This window comes from Ailuropoda melanoleuca, chromosome 9 (genome assembly GCF_002007445.2).
Source record: "Ailuropoda melanoleuca isolate Jingjing chromosome 9, ASM200744v2, whole genome shotgun sequence".
Taxonomy (NCBI): domain Eukaryota; kingdom Metazoa; phylum Chordata; class Mammalia; order Carnivora; family Ursidae; genus Ailuropoda; species Ailuropoda melanoleuca.
Window position 1 is genome coordinate 42258482 of NC_048226.1, and position 19634 is coordinate 42278115.

Sequence of the window (19634 nt, forward strand, 5' to 3'; positions counted from 1 at the left end):
TAAACATGAAAACAGTTGCTAAGCTGTAAGGTACTATTCCAGTAAAAGATGTTAATTATTACTTTTTAAGGTCTATTACATTATCTGTTCCAAAGAGTGCCAGCGTCAGCTGTCTGGCAATGGCTGCCCACAATGCTGGGTGATAGGAAGCTATATTGGTTCCCTACTGTGAGGGGTACCCTGATCAATGGCAATGCCCCTATTGGCTCAGGCTGGATAAAAGGAGCATATGTTGTCTTGTATTTACAGACTTTGCTTCATGCAATACCAAGGTCAAGGCAAATAAATGCTTCTGCATGAATGTAACCTTGACAGGGAGCATAGTGTCACCACAACATTAAGTAGCTAACGTTGTCTATGTGTGAAAAGTAACTGCTTTCCAATTGTGGTTTGCTAGAAGCCAGTCCAAATTTCCAGGACCCCAGTAAATGTTATTGGTTTTAAAAGGCTGAAGCTTTTCAAAATCTTTCACTATGTGACAAAGTACTGAGTACCCTGGTAATAGTGATAGGCTGGGGGAAGGTAAGACATTCTGTACTAGGGCATTCTTCCATGGTGGCATCATCGTTCTAGTTCATGGGTGGCTGCGGAGAAGGGCAACCAGGCAGGAATCAGTACCACAAGACCCAGGCTGCAGTCAGGGCTGCAAAAGATAGGGCACGTGTATCTCTCCAGAAGGTCAGAAAGAGACAAAGTTATCTCTAGTGGTCAGGAAACAGGGATTAGTCAGTGGGCCCAAGCAGTGAGCGCAGGGCCAGGCGTGAGGGGACATGGGACCCTGAGTGAGGGAGCCAAAGCGCCAGCCAGAGTGATGGGAACCTGGAGCTATATAGCTCACACGGTCTTCTCTGCGGGCTGTCCAGGCAGGAGCAGGTATATGAGAGGGAAGTGAAACCTGAATCCTGGGTGAAACCGGGGTAAGTGACCATGACAGGGGTTTGAGAACAGTGTCTGCTGGTAAAAGCAGATATCTCAGGAGAAGTAGAGAGGAACCTAGACCAGGGAGAGGTAAGTTCTAATGGATAATTTGCGGTTCTGAAAGTAGAGGCAGTTTCCTTATATACACAACATTTTGTTTGTAAAAACTTGCAGGTGAATTATTTTATCTCTTTTTCCTCCCCAGCGGACCATGACAAAAAGCCAGTCTGCCACTGTAATTAAGCCCACGTTTTTATTGATAGAAGGCCCTTGGGGGACACGTAATGGTAGCTAGGAGCAAGTTGAATATAATCACTCACACACCTTGGAACAGGAAAGACGCATTAGGATGGAATCCCCTCACCTACCACAAGGAGCTAGGTGGCTTTCTTCTGTGGAGCTCTTCAGATACGGTTACATCCGGTCCACCAGGCAGGTGCAGTCCTGTAGGGATGGGTTTTCCAGTTTCCTTTCCTGCTCCTAAAATGATATGCATATAATATGTTCTGCTGAAACAGTTTGTGTAATATCTGCTCCCTCCATTTTTTTTCCGTCGTTCAGGAGACTAGCTACCGAGAAAGACAAGATAAAGAATTAGAGCGATAGTGTTCATGCTGACAATGAAAGCCCCCCCATCCCGAAAGTAATCTTTTTCTCAATTTTCAAGCGGCTCCAGCTGAAAATGGAAACCTATGGATAACTACCTCCACTTAACACTTCCCCTTGTACATATTATCAGAGTGTAAGAAACCAAAAGTTGCAAAAGGAAGCATTCCACAAAAGAATGTTTCCTTACAGGAAGGTAGCCATCGGTCCTTGGAAAATGATTGCATATTTATTGAACGCATGTGAAAGAGGAATGATCCTTTCTATTGTGAAAAGTTAAGCATTGAGTCTGGGAATGTTTCCTAATGAAAATGGGTGTTCTCATTGTCTTGTTCTAAGTTGTATCAGTTTCCTGTTACTATAGTAACAAATTACTACCACTTTAGTAGCTTGAAACAACATAAAGTATTATTTAGCAGTTCTTTAGGTGAGAGGTCAAACACAGCTTGCACCGAGTTAAAATCCATGTGCTGGCTGGGCTGCAATCCTTTCTCAAGGCTCTAGGGGAGAACACTTTTCCTTGCCTTTTCTAGATTTTGAAGGCTCTTGTGGCCCCTTCCTCCATCTTCAAAGCCAGCAACTGCAGGGTCAGTTCTGATATGGCGTCACTCAGACCTTCTGTTGTCACTTCTCCAGATTCTGTTTTCCCCTCCATCTTCCACTTCTTGGGCTCACCCAGATAATCCAGGATAATCTCCCTATTTTTGATCGACCAAATAACAACCAGAATTCCATTCGCAACCATACGTCCCCTATGCCATGTAACCTAACATATTTACAGCTTCCAGGATTAGGACATGGACATCTTCAAAGAAGTGAGGAAGCAGACATTATGCTCCTATCACTCTTTCCAAAATAGCAACTAAGAATACCTTCTTTCCCTTTCTTTGAGTGTGTCCTTACGCAGAAAACCAATTCAGAGTAAAAGAAACTAAAATCAACGCCACCTTTTAACCACAGACCTGTTCATGGGGAAGACTTAGAATCCCTAATCCAGGGGATACAAAGGGTCCCAGGTCCCATTAATCTAGAAAGAGGGTAGGTGACAGAGGCAGTCTGGCCCCTGAAAGACTCCTGGGTCTACTTGTTGTTTAAGGGATTGGTGAAACCATTCCCTGTGAGTACAAGCAGGACTACTGCAACGGGACCAGTGGGCCGGTGCTGTTTCTCAGGGTTCTCACCTGAGCCACAGGCCTGATGCTGATGGCAGGTTCCTCAGGGCTACCTGAGAGTGGCCAGGGAAGACAGATGGGCTGCCCCATTCAGTCACCTTTGAAATTACTCACTGAATATCAGTCACATCCTTGCATGTCAAAAACATATTTCTGTCCAAATACACGATTAATATAACCCATCCTTCTTATAGCCTAGTTGCTGTGACTATTTTAAGAAACAGTTTGGTAGCAAATGAAGACAATTCTGTTATAAAATACTTATTTGGAGGGCATAACGGCGAAGGCGAACTGTCCTGTGAAAAATCTTACAATCTGAATAAAAGGAAGTAATCAGACATGTCATTTAGCTTGATATATATTTCTTATCATCAAAATATAATGAATTAAATTCCAAATCTTAACTTTCACTTAGGTAATTTACCCCACGTATGCTCATTGTGATGAATAACAGGTTCAACTACAGATATGTCAGATTTTTTTGCCTTTTAATTCTCATTTATCCTTACCTTTATTTCCTGTATTTTACTATAACTGTTTTCTTTTTTAAAAAATTTTCTCTAGAGAAATAGCATGCACAGTGATAAAGGTTGCTAGCTGTCAACATTTTGATCTTAGAACCCACATATTAACAGTGTTTCCCTATTTTGTATTTAGTACTGGGCTGAAGGTACAAGAGAGAACAAGACAAGGTCCTACCCTATGAAACTTGGCTTTGAGGAAGGGAGATAATGTACATATACGAAATAGGTGAAAAAGGAGACAAAATGCTCCTGCAAAGTGCTATGGAAACTAAGCAAAGTAATAAAATAGAGTAAAAAAAAGAAGCAGGGGCACCTGTGTGGCTCAGTCAGTTAAGCGACCGCTCTATTTCAGCTCAGGTCACGATCTCAGGGTTGTGGGATGGAGCCCCCAGTCGGGCTCCATGCTCAGTGGGGAGTCTGCTTGAGATTCTCTCTCTCTCTCCCTGTGCCCCTCCACGCATGCTCTCCCTTTCTCTCTCTCTAAAATAATAAATAAATGCTTTTGAGAGTGAAAAGGAGGAGCTATTGATAATGACACTGGGATGACATCTTAAACCAGGATTAAATTAGGCTACTGGGATGCATGGTCACCCTACTCACATGTAAGTAGTTTGGATCATTCTCTGTGATAGGAAGACCCCGAAGTGTTTTCATAAAGATGGCATGATGTAATCTACATTTCAAAAGCTTATTTTTGTTGTTCTGGAATAGGGAGGGGCAAGAGGGAAAGGAGAACCCAATCTGACACAGAATTCACCAGTCAAGCTATTGGCTTTGATTGAAATGGTCACAGTTGAAATGGAAAGAAAGGGAAGGATTTTCTTTTTTTTCTTTTCTTTCTTTCCTTCTTTCTTTCTTTCTTTCTCTCTTTCTTTCTTTTTTTTTTTGAAAGACAGAGGAAGAGCTTGCACACATGCGTGTGCAAGTGCGACAGGGGAAGGGGCACAGGGAGAGAACAAATCTTAAGCAGACTCCATGACCAGGTCGAAACCCACACAGGGCTCGAACTCATGACCCTGAGATCACAACCTGAGGTAAAACCAAGAGTCAGCTACTTAACCAACTGAGACACCCAGGCACCTTGTGGTCTCCTTCCTTGTGGGAAGGATTTTCAATATGACAAATGAGAGGGGAAATGCAGAGAGATGAAACCTAGGTTTGTGGCCTCTGCAATGGGATGAATGATGGTATCATAATTACAGAGACCACTGAGAGAGGAAGACATACAAGTAGGAATGAAATGCAGAGCTCTGCATAGAACATATCATCCTTGATATTCCCATGGGACGTTCAAGTGGAGTTACTCATTATTAGTTAGATATCAGGCCTATAGCTCAGGGGAGAAACCCACACTGTGAAATATAGAACTTGGGAAAAAGCAAACTTTTCATGCCATTTAAAGCCCTGGTACCCAAAGTCATCTACAGAGAGGACACAGAAAGAAGAAAGGAGAGAGGAGGAGAGAAGGGGAAAGGTGAGAAGACAAGAGGGCTTAGGACCAGGCATTGAGGTGTCTCAAACTTTAAAGGTTGGTAGAGGTGCACGAGCCATCAAAAGAAACTGAAAAGAATGTTGGGTCAAGAGAGGGCTTGCATTGTTGTGGTTTGTGTCTGTTTTTTAGGATGGGGCGGTAGAATGCACACACATGCTGATGGAAATGATGCCATAGAAAGAGCACAGAAGACAATGGAGGAGAGAGGGAAATAAAGGAACATACTTAGAAAGGCAAGAGGGTATGGATCCAGAGCAAAAGAGATCAAATTCTGTCTGTCTTTGAGGCAAGTCTACAAAAGTATCTCTGATTGTCCTGATGCAAGAAGAGAAATGTTAGACCTTTTCCTTAAGCTACCTCTTCCTTTAACTGCCAAATCTTTGCTAATGTGAAATATGATTTTAAACCTAGTATTGCATCACTTAACAATATGTGTGCTGGCTTTTAAGGGAGAATTTTTCTATTTTCATCTGTTTTTATTATTTATACCCAACCCCAAATTAAAACAGTTTCAGTCATCATCAATTTTGTATAGACACTGGAAGAAGTGCTTTACATTCATTACGTCATGGAATGCTTAATTTTAACAAAACAATACATGCATATGTATTCTGTTTTTATCAAAACAATAGGAATGCTGCAAAAAAATTTAAGTCATCTGTTTTTATTTCACTGCTTGATTCATTCACATGCAACCAGTCCCTTCTACCTTCAGCTTCCTGATGAGTAAAGAGAAGATAGAGGAAAAGAGACTGTGGGCTGCCCATCTTTCCCCTTCCTCTATGTCATTTTCAGCATAAGTGACTGGCTAATACAAGATAGGTGTGTTAGTTTGCTAGGTCTGCCATCATAAAGTTCCATAGACTGGGTGGCTAGCTCGGGCGGCAGAATGCTAAGATCAAGACATCATCTTGGATCAATATATCATCCAAGATAATGCCTTCTCAGCCCTTTCTCCTTGGCCAATAGGTGTCTGTCTTCTCCATATGTCTTCATATGGTCTTCCATATGTGTGTGTCTGTGTCCATATTTTCTCTTCTTACGTGGTTATTGAATTAGGGCCCACACTAATGACCTCACTTTATTAATTACCTCTTTAAAGACTATCACCAGGGGCACCTGGGTAGAGCAGTCGTTAAGCATCTGCCTTCGGCTCAGGGCGTGATCCTGGCGTTCTGGGATCGAGCCCCACATCAGGCTACTCTGCTATGAGCCTGCTTCTTCCTCTCTCACTCCCCGTGCTGTGTTCCCTCTCTCACTGTCTGTCTCTCTCTCTGTCAAATAAATAAATAAATCTTAAAATAAAATAAAATAAAATAAAATAAAATAAAATAAGACTCTATCACCAAATATAGTCACAAATTGTAGGACTGGGGGGTAGGACTTTAACATATGAATTTGGGGGATACCAACTCAGTCCATAGTAGTAAGAAAGGATATGATAGTGTTCTCTGGTTATTCTTGCTTCTTAGAACAGCATTGCCTTCTTTCTGCATCAACACAAGTCTGGTTCTATCGGGAAGCGTGGCTTCTTGGAGCTGTCATCCTCTCCACTAAATCAACAGATACACTTACTTGTCTTCTCTCTGAGTCTCGCTGAACTCTTGCACCCTGTGGGCCCAGTGGAGTTCTGTGTTCCTGGAGCACTAAGACTGCAGAGAATGGTGTGACAATAAAGAACAGACACCCCGCATGTATCTCCTCTATTCACACACATGCTCTGTTCTTAAAAAATACAAATTATTGAGAATTTAAAGATGGCAACCACAGAGCACCAAACCAAGTGCTTCTAAGCACGAGGCCCCAAGTAATAGCACAGGTTGCGTGCCCACGAAGCTGGCCTTGAAAACAGATGCGGCCATCCACAGAAAGTATTGGCCATGTGGTACAGTGAAGGCTTCTCGGCTTAGCCTCACCCCTGAAATAGCCCAAGACACGATATGCTTGGAAATCTTCTCTTATCTTTCTTAGGGTTGCCATGTGGTTTCAGCGAAAATACCAGACACACCTGATAAAAATGTGTAGACTGAAATGCATCCATAAAATGTATAGATCAAAAATACACAATCTACAAACTATGTTAATAGCAGCCCACATTATAGTTTCTGCGTAAAATACTACATATTACGTATTATAAATATATCTTATATACTTATAAATATTAAATAAAATAAAACAATATGCTGTATGGCCCTGAATGTAAGTCATGTTGTAATAAAGTGCTCTTAATTTTTTTAATGGGCATTTTTATATCTCATCTTTCTTTCTTCAGTGAAAAGCTCATACCGACTGTCAGCTTCTAAGATGGACACCTGGGCGCCCTAACCTTTTCCTGTCTGACCCTGCTGTTCTGTTTCAGCAATTTCAAAGTATGTGTCAGCCACTAATGGTTTGCCAATTCAGCCCCATCTGTGTTGTGGTTACTGAAATTCTTCCCAACGTCTGGCAATCTATTATTTGATATCCCTGGTTTCTAGTGTTGTTGGAACTCAGCATCAGTTTTTATGCTTCCCAGAGTATTCAATGGGAGTGGCAGGAAGGGTCCATCAGCTAGTTGCCTTTAGAGCCAATAAATCCACCTGCTATATTGTCATTTAAAAACAAAGAGTCGTGGGTTTTCTGGGGTCAAATAAAGCACAAGCTGTGAACTACCTTATAATACTGGTTTGGAACACACACACACACACACACACACACACATTAGATGATATTCATGTGGGAGACATTGGCTCAAGAATACAACCAGGATTATACTCAATTCACCAACCCCACCCCTCCACTACTGTGTATTGGGTTCTGTTTTGGGAGCTAGAATCCCTGTTCTTATGGGACAAGACATAAATGCATAAAAATGTAACATGTCAGGAGTTGGAAGTGTTATTAAATATTAAACAAGGTTGGTGTGCCTGGCTGGCTCAGTTAGTAGAGCATGCAACTTTTGATATCAGGGTCATGAGTTCAAGCCCCACAATGGGCATAGAGCTCACTTAAAAAAATTAAACAAGTTGGGGGTTCCAGGGAGGGGGCGTGGGAAGTGGAGTGCTATTTTAGGTAGAGTCACTATAAACATCCTTTCTGACAGGGTGACATTTGAGAAGAGACCAGGAAGAAGCAGCCACAAATATATCTGGGGGAAGGAGTTCTGAAGGAGCAAGAGCAAAGGCCCTGAGGCAGATTCATCATGTGTTTGAGAAAGATCAAGGAAGCCAGCGTCCCTGGAGGACAGTAGGAGGAGAAGATACTTGAGATTTGTAGCAAGGAGTGGTGTCGTCTATCTGCTCAGGAGGAATAGATATATGAGGCCAAAGGCTGAGGCCCGGAGGCCACTGGAAGGCAAAGGTAACAGTGCAGGACAAAGATGGTGGCCGCTTACACCAGGGCAGCAGTAGTGGCAACAGGAAGGTGTGCTCAGATTTGGGAAGAATCTGATAGACTTTCTAATGAATTAGGTTTGAGGTATGAGTGGAAGAAAACTATCAAGAAAACTATCCAAGTTTTTAGCCCAAAGAGCTGAAGAACAGAATCACCAACTGTAATTTCACACTTTTTCTTCCTTTCTCAAGGGAGTACATTGTAATCCAAGTAAGCGTTTGATATGATGATAACGGACAACCTGTAATTTTTTCTAATTTAGAAAATAAAATAACATTTCAAAATTTGGGTTTTCTTGACTATTAAATAATAAAGTACATGTAACATACCTCAAAATTGGTAGTTGTAATCCCCGTGTACGTTTAGATGCTTCTGCACATCCTTTACTTGGAGACCAAAAGAATGAATGAGTGCTCCGTGTTTCCCAGTTGGAAGCTTATTTTAGGCTACTGTCTGAACTGGAAACTATGGAGAACACTGAGTATTTCTTTGTAAAGAGGCATAATCAGATAATGGCTTATGAATAGAGTGAACAAATAATTCATCATCCAAATGAAGATATGTTTAAGTATGAAAAGGGGTAAGAATAATTATTCTGTAAAATGGACATAAACTAAGCATGGTCCCAGGCTGCCTGGCTAGAGGGCATGGTAAGAATAAACACGGAAACTAACAGGGTGATAAATAGGTTCCAAAAGGCTGATCTGCTGCAGAGAGCTGAGATGGGTAACACACCAGCCTTGACCCTGGCTGTTTTTGCAGTAGGAGCTGGTCTACCTTAATGGTGGGGCATGCCAAGAATTTCTAAGCAGAGGCAATTTTGAAGATGGAATAGAGGAGAGCCATCCGGTTTGGTTCAGTACAGTGTGGAGTACAGGGAACAGAAATTGGAATATCAGTATCTGGCCGTGAAAGCTAAACTCAGGACGAGGCTGTCATCCCAGCACCAGTCAGGGAACCAGAGTGGAAGTGCAGTCCCAGCCAGTGTACACCCAAGTGTCACAGTCCCATGAAGAGCCCTCATGCATCCTAAGACAGTTCAATTGTCCCAAACCTCACCTAGTTATGGGGTGTGGGGGGCGGGGGGTGCTGAGATTCTTTGCGTTCTGTGTGCCATAGCTAAATGAGCCTTGAGAAAGCTGGAGGCTCAAAAAGGAATAACGCTTGAAAGAGAGTCACAATCTACATCATTTTAGACAAATAGGAAAAAACAAGATATGGAATACATCCTATAAAATACATCAAAGGCTATCGTCAGGGGGCAGTCAGAATTGGTATTATGAAATAGTTTTAAACAAAAGAGAGTAGACGAAAAATAACACCCGTTAACTTGCCAATCAGTTTTGCTGAATATATTAAGATATACTTTGCAATATTTGCTTCACATCTTCTGTTTTTAAGAAGTAAAACATCACAGGGGCACCTGGGTGGCTCAGCCCGTTAAGCATCTGCCTTTGGCTCAGGTCGTGATCCCAAGGGATCGAGCCCCATGTCGGGATCCCTGCTCAGCCAGGAGCCTGCTGCTACCTCTCCCTCTGCCTCTGCTGCTTCCCCTGCTTGTGCTCTCTCACACAGGCTCTCTCCCTCTCTCATTTAATAAATAAATAAATAAAATCTTTAAAAAAAAGAAGTAAAACATTACAGAATGTAGTTAAATTCAGCTGTTGACCCTCCCCTCACCCATCACATTTTTCTTTCTCCCTTCCCAGATGTCACCACTATCCAAAATTGGATGCTTCCCATTCCCATGCACATTTTTTTATGTTTCTTGCTAAATATGGATTATGCATTAAAATACCCTATAGTTATGAATGTTTTAAAATTCCGTTTAAATGGTGTCATACTATTTGCAGTACTCTGCAACTTGTTTTTTTTCCTAATACATTATAGTTTTAAGTTCTATCCATTTTGATAATGCAACTATAATTTATTGCTTCAGTATCTAAAATTTCATTACTTAAATATACCAAAACTACACATGCACACACACACACACATAAAAATGATTGATAGATAGAAAGAAATAGAAACTATTGTTCTGCTAATAGATGTAGAGATTATTTCCAATTATTTGCTATTACAAGGCATGTAGCAATGAAGACACCTTCACATTCCTCTTTGTGCCCACATGAGAGTTTTTCTACAGCTGGGGATCCCAATAGGGCAGGATAACCCTCTAGGAAACAGTCCGGCATTTTGTAGGGGGAGATTTTGCTTGTCGCGATGATTGGGTCTCACGTCCAGCATTTCCCCCACTGAAGCCCAGGGAACACAAAGAATTGTCCTTTAATCTACAGTAGGACGTTCGTGTCAATGAACGTACACTGATGTCCAAGGAATAGAACTGTGTAAATTGAAGAAAGATTGTATTTTATGCACAACTTCATTAAGAGTTGCCTGCCATTTTGAAAAATCACCTCTTCAACAGTAACATCACATTTGAGTTCCCCAAACAACAGTCTACATTTTTAAAAGTTCCATTCACATGACACAAGCAGGCATATTTGCTCGTTTTTCCTCTAGTTCATCATACACAAGCATGGACATATTGAGAAACATGTTTCATGATGTTGCTTTATTTCTCCTTTATATTTACATGATGGCCTTATACTGATTTCTGCTTGTAATCGAAAAGGAGGCTATGTTGGGAATGTCACAAAATATTTGTTATGAAAAGAGAGCGTTGGCTTTGATAGGGGAAGAACCGCTACCATAGCAAATACGCCCCGTGGTGACTAGCACGTGCACCCTCAAATTTACTGTATTTTACCGAGTGTCCTTCTAGGGTACTTGTGCCAGTTTGTAATCCCACCAGCCGTCTTTGAGAACTTTAATTGGTCCATATACTTGCCAACTCCTGAATTGTCACTTCTTAAAAATGACTATCTAATGGGTATGACATAAAATATGATTGTTGTTTCATTTCCATTTCCCTGATACTAGTGAGGCTGAGAATCATTTTCACATGTTTGTGGGCCTCTCTGAGTTCTTCTGAGAATTTCTGGTTCACATCATTCACCCACTTTTCTGCAATTGTTTTTATATATTCCAGACCTAACCATTTTTTCATTATATGCTTTACTAATGTCCACCACTCCCTGGAATGTCTTTTCACTTTGATTCTGATGTCTTTTATTCTATGAAAGTTTTTCATTTTAATGAAAACAGATATATATGTGTGTGTGTGTGTGTGTATATATATATTATATATATTGCTTTTTGTGCCTTTTTAAAAAATCTTTTCCTATTTCAAGTTTAAATTTCTACGGAAAGTATTAACATTTTGCTTTTTGCATGCATGCCTTTAACTCACTGGGGTTTATTTTTGTGATTCGGATGAGGTAGGAATCTAATTTTTTCCAGTGAAATAACTATTTTTTCCCAGCATTATATATTGAATCATTCATGCTTACCCCATTTGAAATGCCTCCTCTGTCAAATATGCACAGATCTGTTCCCGAATCCTCTCTTCTGTTGATTAGTTGATTTTTCTGGTCCAGAAAAAATATCAGTATCTTAATTGTTCAGCTTTATAACAAATATCAATATTTAGTAGGAAAAATTCCCCTACTATTTTTAACTATTATCCATCTTCAAAATTATCAAGGTTATTCTTTTCTTCTTCTTCTTCTTCTTTTTTTTTTTTTTAATCTAGGTTATTCTTAATCCTTTGTTTTTCCACATGACTTTTAAGCTCAGCTGCTCTCATTCCATGAAAAATCTACAGGTATTTTTATCAAAATTGAAATTGCATGACAACGATGTGTAAATCTGGAGGAAAGTGATGTCTTTACAATATGAAATTGTTTCCTCTATGCATTTGCATCTCGTTTTTTAATCAAGACTTCATTTATGTTGTGCCAGATTCTGTTACTTGCCTTCCCAACAACCTCCTACTTTTTCTTCCTTTATAATAAAATACAAATATTTTTCAGAGATGGCAACTAGCCTCAGGTGTTGAATGCACAGTAGGCATTCAATTAAAGGCAACTACTTCCTATCATCACCCCATGGCCCACCGCTTAGTAACCAAAGCAGAATAAAGCTCTGTGCAGGGGTCAATGAAACTATGGCCCACAGGCCAGATCTGTGCTGTTTCCTGCTTTTGTAAAGAAACGTTTACTGAAACACAGCTATGCTCATTTATTTGCATGACTATATTTTCTTTCACACCACAGTGGCGTACTGGCTAGTTGGAACAGAGTCTGACTACAACCACGGCAGCCTACCTACCTGGCCTTCTACAGAAAATGTTTGCCAACCCCTAGCTTAGATGCTATTCTTAGCCACTTATGGGCTTGGATGGTTCTATCCTATTTTCCAGATGCTTACTGTTCCATTCTTTTCTGCCACTTAAAGTGTCCATGGGGCTCGGAGTTAGGTGAACGCCTCTGGAAAGATTTTTAAATTCCTGATAAAGGCAATGACTATGAAAAAAGAGCTTGCTGTCACCAACTCCTCCACCTTTTTCCTGCCTCAAGCGAGCGCTGACGCCTGCAGCTTTGAGAGCGATCTTGTGATCATGGGGTAACTACTATGCGGGCAGTTGTGGAAGGCAGGCAAGAAGCTAAGGATGGCAAACAGAGCCAACTATGGAATTTGCAGGAACCAATACAAAAATAAAAATGCAAGACCTCTTGTCCAAAATGCAAGGAAAAAAAAAATTTCTGTTAAAGGTAATTAAAATATAAAGCTTTTTTCTTTCTTCCACGGCTGCTTCCTTGACCTGCCATAGTGCCCTTTATTTGTTATTTGATGGGCTTCTCAGCAAAGAAAAACTAAAATCATAAATTACTAGCATGAATTTTCTCATGTTCTTTATATTTATATATAAATTATAAATATATATATATAAATTCTCATGTTCTTTGTATTTATATATAAATTATAAATATATATAAATTCTCATGTTCTTTATATTTATATATAAATTATAAATATATATAAATTCTCATGTTCTTTGTATTTATGTAAGTATATTGGGCAATGCCAGTTTTAAATGCAGATATAAGGGCATTTGACTCATGTGCAGAATCCCCAAATTACACAATTTGTATTTCACAACTTATGCGTGCTTATGTATTTCATTCTTACCAGAAGAGTGGAAATGCTGCCCCAAACTAACTCTATTGTCTTTTTTCTTGTCTTGATTTGCACACATTCTACCAACACTCTCTACCTTGGACTTACTGGTAAGTAAAGGACTGAAAGGAAAAGATACAACAGGTTGCCTTAGCTTTCCCTCTCCTTATATTTCATCATTTTTAGTATAAACAAACTGGCCAGTAGAGGAAAGTGACCTAAGTAAGAAAGGATACAATAGGGTTCCCTGGTTGTTCATGTTTCTTAGAATGTCATTGCCTCCTTTCTATACTTGAAGCAAGCTCTGATTTGAATGGAAAATGTTTCCATTCTTTCTGGGCTGTCTTTGACCCAACTTAGTCATAGTTGTGACATGCCTAACTAGGACTTTGAGTCTCCCTGAACTCCCACACATTGTGGGTCAACCAGAGTCCCATACTCAGGGGCTATCACAGAGGCTATATGTAAATGAGATGACAAGGAATGGCAGACATGTATATTTCACATATCTCCTCCCCTTACCCACGTGTCCCATTGTCCTGTTGGACGTCATTCGCTAAACACAAGTTCAAAGATAAAATCACCAAGACTTTCAGAACAGCAACACAGAGCACTAACCCCAGCTCGGAGCCCTTCCTCGTGTGGAGCTTAGGGGTCACACGCCCACGAAGCCAGCCTTGATGAGGTCCCTAGAGGAGCCAGCCCAATGAGCCAACTCATTGCTCACACGGTCGCTCTGTCAACTCAAACTACCTTTAGACATTTTCTTAGCTAAACAATAAATGTTCTTAGGATTGAAGTCTGTTTTTCATTTTCTGATGGGTGAAACCACTCCGTGTCTTTTGTCTCTCCCATGCACAGTAGAATTTTAATTGCTATTGTGATATATAACCTCTTCAGTTATATTTTCTAATTAATCGTTACGGTGGTATCTTAACACCACTGATTTTTGTATGTTGGTATTTTATTCAGAATCTTTGTTGAATTCTCTTACTAGTTTTAAAAAGTTTCTCCTAGATTCTCTTGGGTTTTAGTCGCAAAACATAACATATAAATACTGAAAGTGTTGTTTTGCTTTTGTCAATCTCAGTGCCTTTTTTTCTGGTCTGGCTACAACCTCCAGCACAATGATGAGCGGAGTGCCTGCTCTTGTTCCGGACTTCAAAGGGAATTCTCTGTTCATCATTAAGTACGTTATTTGCTATAGAACTTTGGTGAATTCTTTTTATCAAGTAAAAGAAATTCACTGCTATTTTTATTTTGCTGGGAGTTTTTATAATGAAAGAAAGCAGTTTTATCAGATGATTTTTCTACACCTGTTGAGATAGTCAAATGTTTTGTCATTTAGTACTTATGTAGAGAATTATATTAAAAATTATTAATTTTAAGTGTTCTTTATATTTCAGAGCTAAACTCAATTTGACCATGATGCATTATAATGTTATATACACATGTTTGCATATATACTCATACGCAAATACATATGTGAATTTAATATAAATATCTATTTCATGAATGTTATTAGATCATAATTTACTTTTCTAATACTGTTCTTGTCTGGTTTTACTATCAAAGTTATATTGGCCTCATAAAACTGGATGGTAAGTTTTCCCTCTTTGCTTATTCTCTTGATTTATTCAGTAATGCATATATTTAACAAATATTTATTTAGGACACGCTATAAAATACAAGAATTATCTGTTCCTTAAATGTTTGGGAGAATGTACTTATAAATGACCTGGACCTTGAGTGAGCTTTTTTCTTAGTGTTGTTTTGTTGGTTTTATATTTTTTTTTTTTTTTAGATTTTTATTTATTTATTCGATAGAGATAGAGACAGCCAGTGAGAGAGGGAACACAAGCAGGGGGAGTGAGAGGAAGAAGCAGGCTCAATAGCGGAGGAGCCTGATGTGGGGCTCGATCCCATAACGCTGGGATGACGCCCTGAGCCGAAGGCAGACGCTTAACTGCTGTGCCACCCAGGCGCCCCTGTTGGTTTTATATTTTTAACTGCTGACACAGTATCTTTACTGGTTTATTTCTTCTTGCTTCACTGTTAGTAAGTTATATTTTTCCTGGAATTTTCTACTTCACTTAATTTTTTAAATGTCCTTCATAACTTTGTCATATCAATAATTAATTTCATACATTTTTCAAGTTCATAAATACATATTCCCTCTAGATTATAAACTCCTTCAGGCCAAGCATTATATTTAGGCTTTTGTATATTCCTGGAATCTAGTAATGATAGGTGTTCACTACTATATATTGAGGGAGCAAATGAATGAATGAATGAATTAATTAATTAATTAATTAATATCTACTGAAAGGAAATCTTTTGGATCTCCATTTCATACACTGTTTTGATATCCTTGTCTATTTCTATTATTTACTATATTTTATTACAATGTAGAAATTAATGCATCTAAATTGAGTATCAGATTTAGGAAGATTTCGCTGCATTTAAAGAATAATTCAAACTCATATTAAGTCACCATTTTATTACTTTATGTAACTGTTAATATTTTTAATAACTTAACTCAATACTCTAAAACCCGATTTCACTGCAACATTTTCAGAAAGTTTTCTTTCTTCCATGAAAATTGAACCTTTCTAACCAAGTAACAGTTGCTAAGGGATTTGGAATGGAGATTAGCATAGATTTGGGTAGCACAAATGATCCTTTGTGCATGGTAAACAGTCTACTTTTCATTTAAAAAATTAATATCCTTGTCTGTGATGCTCACTAAGGCTACTTTGAAAATAAGCTAAATATAATCCTCTTCTCTTTAATTTCCATGAGAGCAACACCACTTAATCTGATTATGTAATGTCAAAAAACTCAAGTTTACTGTCTAGATGCATAGCGCCTCTATGTCCCGACGCTGACAGTCTTAGGCAAAATTAAACTTCTAGCTCATTAACGAGGTTCTGAAAATACATTCAGAGGCAGGCAATCCAAGGAACCTTAACCGAGAAACATTTTAATTTTGTTGCCTCAGAATTTTGAAAATTATTCAGATTTTTTTTAATCTATCATTTTTTAAAAAGACTTCCACATGTGCTATCAATTTCCTTCCCTTTGGATCCTTGTCACCTTTTCTGAGGGACGACTCTCCACTGTCCTCGCTGGTTCCGAATCTACTGAACTGAGTCCAGGCCCAGCTGTAGCAGGACGGAGCTCTACCTGGCTGCTTCCATCCCAGGACGCCAAACAAAGAAGTCTGCTTTGGGACAAGGTCACCTGTGGTACACAGCCCATGACTTCTCTTTAGGACAATATTCTTAGGGTTCGTTGTATACCTCTGACTTTTCCTTGTATTCTGGAGAGTTCCAAACTCATCACAAATCTTCAGATAAACACCTCAACTTTAAAACTGCTACTCAAAGACAGCCTTACCGTAGCCACAAAGGCCAATCGTATGAGCCACAAAACTTTTTCAAGTCAACCAAGAGATATTAAAACTATTCCAAGAGGCAGAATAGGAACTAAGAACTCACAGGAAAATCATGAATCAAGATGAATCGTTAGACAGTGGCTAATGCATCACTTGAATGTATCTATGAGTGAAAGGACTAACGTCAAGTGTTCAAATACTGTATCTTTGAACACTGGGTGATCAACGAATTCATGGAGCAGCCACCGCTCCACCATTCTAGTGGTTCTTGGGAGACATGTAAAAACCATGCCGCTGTGGATTCATAATCCATTGAGAGTGATGCAATATCTCCTAACATCATATTGAAAAGTATCCAAATTACTCTGAATTCCACAATGTATTCTTGTATCAGAACAGCAATGGAACACATGTGCTTCTCTATTTCTAGCCACCTTCTGGGGTGGGGGCACGGGGAGGGTTACACTCTTCTCAACTAAACCCAAAGCGTCTAAAGTACAATGAGACAGGTAACACTGGAGACCAGGTGGGAGCGGAGAGACCTTTAAGCAATGCAAGGTAAGGGTTAGACCCGTGCTTCTCAAACTTGACTACACACTGGCAGAGATGGCTACGTAACTTGTGGGGCCCGGTACATATTCACACAGGAAAAAAGTGCTAAAGCTTAAAGTCTTCTTATTTCCACATTCTCTCTCTTGACTCTTAATGGTGATTTCTTTGCTATTTAATAATGTTCCAAATAAAGAACACTTAAAATCTCAAATTATTAGCAAGAATTTTGTCATTTTCTTTATATCGAGCAATGCCGGTTGTAAATGCAAATTTAAAAGCATTGAACTCATATACAGAATCACTAAAATTATATAATTTGTATTTCATAGCTCTACAAACATGTATTTTGCTCTTATTACAGCAGTGGAAATGTGGCACAAAACTCACTCAGTTGGGACACCTGGGTGGCTCAATCAGTTAAGCATCTGCTTTTGGCTCAGGTCATGATGCCAGGGTCCTGGATCCACCCCAGCGTCCGGCTCCTTGCTCAGTGGGGAGCCTGCTTCTCTCTCTGCCTGCTGCTCCCCCTGCTTGTGCTTGTGCTGTCTCTCTCTCTCTGTCAAATAAATAAATAAAATCCTTAAAAAAAAACAAAAAAAACTCAGATGTCTTTATTTCACTTTTTTGATATATACACATTCTACTGACACTGTTTGTGGCTTACTGATGAATAAAGAAGTTCTAAAAGTTAAAGGTTTGCCCTATCTTTCCTTTTCCTTCCATGTAAGAGAAAGTCTGAGTATAATTGAATGACTAATATAGGGAAGTGACATAAGTAAGAAAGAATATGATAGGGTTCCTTTGTCATCTGCAGTGCTCAAAAAAATCATTGTTTTCTATGTTTGAAGCAAGTGCTGGTTTGAATGGAAAGTGTAGCTTCTCTGGGATGTCATCCCCCCCATTTACTCAGTCATAGTGTAATATGTGTAACGTACACTCACTTTGAGTCCCACTGAACTCCCATGCATCACGGGTCCCCTGGAATTCCACGCTGATCGGTCACCACAAAGGCTATACATGAATGGTATGCTCCACTGTCCCACCAAACTTCACATTAGAACACTGTTTCCAAGACAAAATTATTATACATTTCAAGATGGTGACAGGAGAGCTTTAAGCCAAGCATAGGGTCCTTCTGAGCACAGGCCATGACGCCAACCATGCATATTGGGCTCATCTGAGGAGCTTTAAAAAGTATTGATGCCGAGGGGCACCTGGGTGGCTCAGTTGGTTAACTGTCTGCCTTCAGCTCAGGTCATGATCTCGGGGTCCTAGGACCGAGTTCCACAGTGGGGTCCTTGCTTGGCGGGGAGCCTGCTTCTCCCTCTGCCTCTGTTGCTCTCCCAGCTTGTGCTCTCTCTCTCTGACAAATAAATAAATAAATAAAATCTTTAAAAAGTAATAATAAAAAATAATAAAATAATAAAAAGCCACCTGGGTGGCTCAGTGAGTTGGGTGGTTGACTCTTGGTTTGGCTCAAGTCATGAGCTTGGGATTGAACCCCACATGGCACTCTATGCTCGGCAGGAAGTCTGCTTCAGGATTCTCTCTCTCTCCCTGACCGCTGACCACCCCCATTCACATGCTCCCTCGCTCGCTCTCTCTCTCTCTCTCTCTTGCAAATAAATAAATCTTTAAAAAAAAAAAGTATTGATGCTTGAGTGTTGCCCTCAGAGGTAGTAATTTAATTGTAGACTTGACCTGAGTATCAGAATGTTTGCAAATCCTCTAAGAAATTCTATATGCAAGCAAGGTTAATAACTGATGGGGTTTAAAGGTTTTTGCATTATTGTTCAAGGTGAATGGAAGAAGTAACTAATATTCAAAGAAGTACATATTGGGACCATGAGTTACTACTTTTCACTATACCATTAGAAGGATTATTTTTATTTTTATTATTAAAACCATCCAGTGTATATTGCCACATTGAGAATGCGTCTTCTCAGAAGTTTTGTTGTAATGAAAACCTGTTCCTGTTTAAAGGACATATTAATAGCACTTATCCAACTTCTAAACGGTAATTAAAGAAACACTGTTTGTAAAAATAAATAAATAAATAAATAAAATGGAGGGAGACGAAAAGGAGGAGAGAAGAAGAAGAAGGCAAACAGAGAAAATAATTTAAATGTTTAAAATAAGAAAATGATTAAATAAACTATGGTGCCTCCATGTAATTAATTACTATGCAGCCATTAAAAAAATGACATAGATCTAGACATGTTACCTAGGGAAGAAAAAGGCCCATGATATATTGTCAAGAAAAATATTTTCAGAGCTATATAACTTATAGGAGTTCATTTACAGACAATATAAGTAGATAAGTTATCCGTATATATCTCTGTGTGTATGTATAGGTTGAGAAAAATTCTGGAAGGATGTCAATTAAAGAGATAACCATTGTTTGTGGCACCTGGGTGGCTCAGTCGTTAATCGTCTGCCTTCGGCTCAGGGCATGATCCCAGCGTTCTGGGTTCGAGCCCCGAATCAGGCTCCTCTGCTGGGAACCTGCTTTCCTCTCC

At 39.5% G+C, this 19634-nt stretch overlaps 1 long non-coding RNA gene across 1 annotated transcript; it reads right to left on the reverse strand.

The window, feature by feature from the left end:
- Window positions 1–1452: 1452 nt before the first annotated feature.
- LOC109489515 lies at window positions 1453–17521 on the reverse strand. Its single transcript, XR_002142537.1, has 3 exons — window positions 17503–17521; window positions 11498–11575; window positions 1453–1487 (listed from the first exon to the last, which is right to left on the reverse strand). It is a non-coding gene; the product is annotated as an uncharacterized LOC109489515 (long non-coding RNA).
- Window positions 17522–19634: the final 2113 nt, after the last annotated feature.